Consider the following 6740-nt stretch of genomic DNA (forward strand, 5'->3'; position numbering starts at 1 on the left):
GATAGTTAGAAAGTTTGTTTGAACAGAAAAAAATCAGGGAATCACATTACAGTAGTGGCTACTCCCTTCTTGCAGACTAGGAACTGTTGGTATAAGGTGTTGAAACCAACGTGCCTGGTCCTATGTAGGGAAGTAAAGCTTGGTCATTTATTCAACTTCAGGTAGGTCGAGTGGTGGCATATATTCGCCAATTCCCAGTTCCCAAAGTGTCTGTTGTTGCGTGCAAGTCATAGAGTGTATGTTGCTCTTAATGCTGTTCTCGCCACAGTATCCAGCGCCTTTTTAGTTTCTTTGTTTGTGAGGCCAAAAAAAAGCAGGTTTGAAGTGTGTTGTTTGTGAATCCTCTTGATCCCACCTCCACTGGGAAGTATTTCAGTTCGCATCCTGCTGCTTGTTCTTCCTGGATTAGATCTTCATACTTCATTTTCTTTCTGAGGTTGGTCTGTGCTAAGTCTCTTCAGCAGGTACTGTGAGTTCAATTATGATGCTTTGCTTGTCTGATGGTGAGTAGACAGTTATGTCTGGCCTTTTCGATGTTGTCACTATCTCTGGAGGGAACATAGCTGGGCATTATTTTGTTCTCATCACACACTACTTGCCAGTCCTCACAGCTTTGGATGATGTTGTCTTATTGGGTTCTGTGCCATGCTACATTTCTGTACTTCGTTTGGAATGAAATGCCGGTGACATTCTGTTGATCTCCTTCTCCTACTGTCCCCCATCTAGCTTTCAAAACAGCAGGAACTAGTTGGTGGACTATCTCTTAGAGTACCATGTCATGTCTCCAGTTGTAACGGCCGCCTGTTCTAAGAGAGTACTGGCAGCAGTTGAATATGTGCAGCATTGTGCAGCAGTCGTAGACACAGGGAGTACACTGACCTAGTGGGTGTTTGTTCCAAGTCTTCAATTTGGCAGGTGAGGGTAGTGTGTCTTGGATTGAGTTGAGGTAAAATTTCAGCATCTCAGGTGACCAGGAGTAGAGGAGACTATTCCATCTTGTGTCCATGTGCATGGCTGTTTCCCATCCGAGGAAGCGACCTTGTTTTGCCATTCCATATAAGGAGACAAGTAGGTGCTCTTCTGAGACATCTTTGGTAATGGATGATAGCGTGCTCCTATGCTCTTGCTTAGACATCTGCTCTTGGCGTTTCTGACCCTTGATGAAGACCAGGCCCTGGCGACCATGTTGCCCTCTGCATAGCTCGTTGATAAAAAGATGTCTTTCATTCAGCTCTTTCACACCATTCCACTGTTTCTTTCCTCTCTGTCTCTGCTCTATGTGACCATAGATGAACTGTGTCTCCTCGTCCACAGAGTATTTCATGATGTGGTACTTCACCAAAAGCATACATTTTGAAATGCGTTGTTAAAGCTTTCAGTTGGACGTCCTTGTTATCTCTCTTTCTGTAGAGAATAGAGGGGTTGGCGCATTTCAGCAGGCCTGCCCATCTCTTGAGGTAGCGTGTAGTCACAGCTTGAAGATTTTGGGCGAATGACACTGGGAAGCAGTAGATGATGAATTCCCAAGATATCCTGCTCACAATATGGTTTTCATATATCCACATCTTAGTGATACCTGACGTTGAAATCACGTTGAAATTTCGACGTCAAAATCAATATCGACGTTGAAATCACGTTGAAATCACGTTGTATTTGCAAATGGATTTCAACCTGATGGACTTCAGCCTGATTTCAACCTGATTTCAACTTAGAGGTTAGTTGAAATCAGGTTGAAATTTCAACGTTGTATCAACGTCGAAATTTCAACCTGATTTCAACTAACCTCTAGGTTGAAATCAGGTTAGGTTAAAACTTCGACGTTGTATCAACGTTGATTCAACGTCGAAATCCTAACCTGTGCCCACTGGGATAGGGTATTAAATAAAAGGCACTAAATTTAATGCCCACGTAACCCATGGGCGCCGCCATACCAAGACCACCAAGTGATCAGTAGATGTGCTACAATGATAAGAGATTTTAGGAATTTTTCAGACAAATACCACAAAATTGCTTAAAATTTAATAGGCAAAATAATTAGTTAGGGGAAAAAGTTCACTTTGGTGACCACTCTCTGGCTAGTAAGGTTTGACGATTGATTCGACTTCTATGGACCATTTAGAAAAAAATAGCCACCATGTCCCTCGCGAAAATCCCGGCATTTTTCGCTAGAGGCCAAAATCAATAATGGCCGCCACCACCATTTTGAAAATTTAAGTTTTGAACCAGAGCACCTATAATCATGCACAAAGACACTTTTTCGGATATGTCGAGTACAAGGATTCCGATTCTGACATTAGTTTGACATTACGGCATCATTTTCACCCAGAAATCCAAGATGGTGGCCGGCACCATCTTGAAAAATTTAGTTTTGAACAAGAGGACCTTAAATCGTGTACAAAGACACTTTTTTTTATTTTCTACCACAAGGATTTCAAATTTGACATTACTTTGACATTACGAACTCATATTTACCCAGAAATCCAAGCTGGTGGCCGCCGGCGCCATCTTGAAAAAAATAAGTTTTGAACCAGATTACCTAAAATCGTGTACAAAGACACTTTTTCCGGTAAGTCGACCCCAAGAAATCCGAATCTGACATTAATTTGACGTTACAAAATAATTTTTGCTTAGTTATCCAAGATGGCCCCATTTGGTAGAGCGTAAATGTGATTTTTGAATGAAAGCAGAAGCATAAATGTGTCATTTCCGCCTTATCTGGGGTTCATGTCCCTTATATGGGGTTTAAACTGCCTTATCTTGGGTTTACATCCCTTATCTAGGGATAAGACGCCCTACCTGTGGTTTAGACGGCCTTATCCTGGGTTTACGTTCCTTACCAGTGGCTAAGATGCCTTAACCTTAGCATATCGCAGTCTAAACCCAGATAAGGCATCTAAACCCCAGATAATGCGCCGTAACCCCAGATAATAGACGTAGACCGTCGATAAAGCAGTCCAACCCCCAAATAAGGCGCTTTAACCCTAAATGAGGAACATAAACCTAAGATAAGGCATCTAAACCCCACATAAGGTGCCCAAACTCTAGATACGGGTCGTTAACCCCAGATAAGGGTCGTAAACCTCAGATAAGACATCTAAACCCAAGATAAGGCGCCTTAACCCCAGATAAGAGACGTAAACTCAGATATGACAGTTTAAACCCCCAATAAGGCGCCGTAACCCCAGATAAGGGACGTACACCTCAGATAAACCAGTCCCAACCCCAAATAAGGCGCCTTAACCATAAATAAGGAACATAAACCTAATATAAGAGAAGTAAACCCCAGACGACGCCTTATCTGGGGTTTAGACTGCCATATCTGAGTTTAAGTCTCTTATCTGGGGTTAAGGCGCCTTATCTTGGGTTTAGATGCCTTATCTGAGGTTTACGACCTTTATCTGGGGTTAACAACCCTTATCTAGAGTTAAGGCACCTTATGTGGGGTTTAGATGCCTTTTCTGGGGTTTATGTTCCTTATTTAGGGTTAAGGCGCCTTATTTGGGGTTTAGACTGCTTTATCTGGGGTCTACGTCGCTTATCTGGGGTTACGGCGCATCATCTGGGGTTTATATGCCTTATCTGGGTTTAGACTGCGATATGCTAAGGTTAAGGCATCTTAGCCACAGGTAAGGAACGTGAACCCAGGATAAGGCCGTCTAAACCACAGATAAGGCGCCTTATCCCTAGATAAGGGATGTAAACCCAAGATAAGGCAGTTGAAACCCCATATAAGAGACATGAACCCCAGATAAGGCGGAAATGACACACTTATGCTTCTGCTCTCATTCAAAAATCACATTTACGCTCTACCAAATGGGGCCATCTTGGATTTCTGGGCAAAAATTATTTTGTAACGTCAAATTAATGTCAGATTCGGATTTCTTGGGGTCGACTTACCGGAAAAAGTGTCTTTGTACACGATTTTAGGTAATCTGGTTCAAAACTTTTTTTTTTCTTGTTGGCGACGGCAGCCACCATCTTGGATTTCTGGGTTAATATGAGTTCGTAATGTCAAAGTAATGTCAAATTTGAAATCCTTTTGGTCGACTTATCCAAAAAGTGTCTTTGTACACGATTTATCCTTTGTTCAAAATAATTTTCAAGATGGTGCATACCATCTTGGATTTCTGGGTTGAAAATGATGCCAAATTTCAAACTAATGTCAGAATCGGAACAACTTGTACTCGACATATCCGAAAAACCTAGTGTCTTTGTGCATGATTATAGTGCTCTGGTTCAAAACTTAAATTTTCAAAACGGTAAAATGGTGGCGTTTGCCATTTTGATTTTGGCCTCTTCAAAAATGCAGGGTTTTCGCGAGGGACATGGTGGCTATTTTTTTGGCTAAATGGTCCATAGAAGTCGAATCAATCGTCAAACCTTACTAGCCAGAGAGTGGTCACCAAAGTGAACTTTTTCCCCTAACTATAATTATACATGGGAGGATTCTGTTTTTAGTATGTTTTCAAGAACTAAATTTTGAAAGTTTTGATCGCCGGAAAAAAAGTTATCGACGGAAACTCTTACAATAATACTACAAAGTTGCAAAAAATGACAATTTGCTAGACAATTTGGACATGCATCCCGCGTTTCCAATTGAAATACACAGGAAGACCCCACGTTGTGCCAAAGGTCACTTTTCCAGACATCCTGTCTAGACGCTGTAATGTCAGCGCCCATCTAGTCACATGGGCATTAAATTAAGTGCCTTTATTTAAATGCCCTAAGACGACAGATTGATGCAACGACCGGCCGTGACCCAAGTTATGTAATCACTTCGATGACGAATAAAAAATATACAACACTACATGTCTTGTATAAACCTATATAAGGGACGCACCATTAGATATCAAGGTGGGGGGGCTTGGTAGTTTTTGAAAAAGTTTGTCACGCCATCTGAGCAAAAAAAAGCTTCAATTTCAGACCCCAGGAAGCATTATTCACATTTCGTTTCCTGATTATACTGCAACCGCCATACTTCAGTATGCTTGGTTCTAGAGTTCTAATGATTTGTAGTATCCATTTTTTTTAAATGTTATTTTTGTAAGGCCCTACACCATATTTTTTGCCTTGATCTCAATTACAAATTTGCCGGCTTGGGTCTCCTAAACCAGATATCACACATTGTTACAAAACATTCCAGCAACCTGATATTTCAATTACTTGTCTTTATTACACTTATTAAGTGAAATCAAATAGGCCTGCAGCATCTAACTCAATTCATACAAAATCTCAGTTTTGTTAGGTATTGAGGGGAATTTCCATAACCTGACCACCCTTTCTGACCACCTTTTCTGACGGGTAGTTGTAAATTTAGTAACGTATCGAAACGTATGGAAATGGGTGGAAAAGGATGGAAAAGGATGGAAATGGGTAGGAACGGATGGAAATGGGTAAGAATGGATGGAAATGGGTCAAAATATTCCACCATGGATCGAAATTGATGCAAATACTGTTGCAAAAAACGTACAAAATAAACGAAGAAATTTTTGAAATCACCGGCGCAAAAATGCATTGAATTCTGCAGCTACAGCTCTGAATTGCTTTAAGTTTGCAGTAGCTTTGCATGGAGGTCAGGGAAGTGTGGATTGTGACCAGAGGATTTTCACTAAAGCAAATTTGTTTTGGTTATGGGTCAATGTCACCAAGGTCATTGTTTTTGATTTTAGACTTGGATGGTAAAAAAATGCATGGAGTTTATTTAATGCTAATAAGTAATGTTATTGAGAAAAATTAAGTACAATTATTTATTTAATTGATTAATATCAATAAAAATCAATTTATTTATTCTTAATTAAAGAAGAATTGTTCTTTCATTATTTCCTTCTTGCGTTAATTGATTAATTAAAACAAAATTCTTTTTTCCTTCCATTATTTGAATTTTATTTGCATGAAAAGAAAAAGCAAGAAAAAGAAATGCAGAAATAGGGAAGATAAGAAAACAAATGAAAACAAAAGAAAAGAAAAATGAAAGACAAAATACAAAATATAAGAAAAAAGATACGAAAAGAAAGAGAAAAAAATAAAAAGATAAGACCAAAAAAAAGCAATAAGAATCGAAATTTATTGAGATATAGAAAAAAAATGAGAATGAATTAGAATGAGAAGGTATTATCCGCTCCTCCATGAAATAAAGCCTCCCACTTTTCCAGACATCCTGTCTAGAAAGAAAGCGCCCATCTAGTCACATGAAAAAAAGAAAGAAAAGGAAACGAACGAAAGAAAGAAAGAAAGAAAGAAAGAAAGGAGGAAGGAAGGAAGGAAGGAAGGAAGGAAGGAAGGAAGGAAGGAAGGAAGGTGGGAAAGAAAAGAAAGTTAGTTTATTGAATTAAATAATTGAATGAAGTTGAAAAAAACTTTATAGTGTTTCATGCCGCTGAAAGCATGGAGGAAGCTATTTCGTTTCACGTATCGCACCTATAGCACTGATGGTGGTGAAGTTCTTCGGAGACGAGCTTTTCTAAATATTTTTTTGACGGGTAAACACATTTTTGAATTTTAGCTCTTATTGTACCCATTTTAAGATGTTCGAGTCATATTTTGATTTATTCCAGCCCATTTTCATCCTTTTCGATCTTCCTATCTTATTTCCATCCATTTCCATCCTTTTCCACCCATTTCCATACGTTTCCATACGTTTCGATACGTTACTAAATTTACAACTACCCCTTTTCTGACTACCTTTTCTGACCAGCTTTTACAGTGAGCCCTGTGATATTTGATGCTTACACCATAATAAG

Source organism: Amphiura filiformis, chromosome 9 (assembly GCF_039555335.1).
Source record: "Amphiura filiformis chromosome 9, Afil_fr2py, whole genome shotgun sequence".
Taxonomy (NCBI): Eukaryota; Metazoa; Echinodermata; class Ophiuroidea; order Amphilepidida; family Amphiuridae; genus Amphiura; species Amphiura filiformis.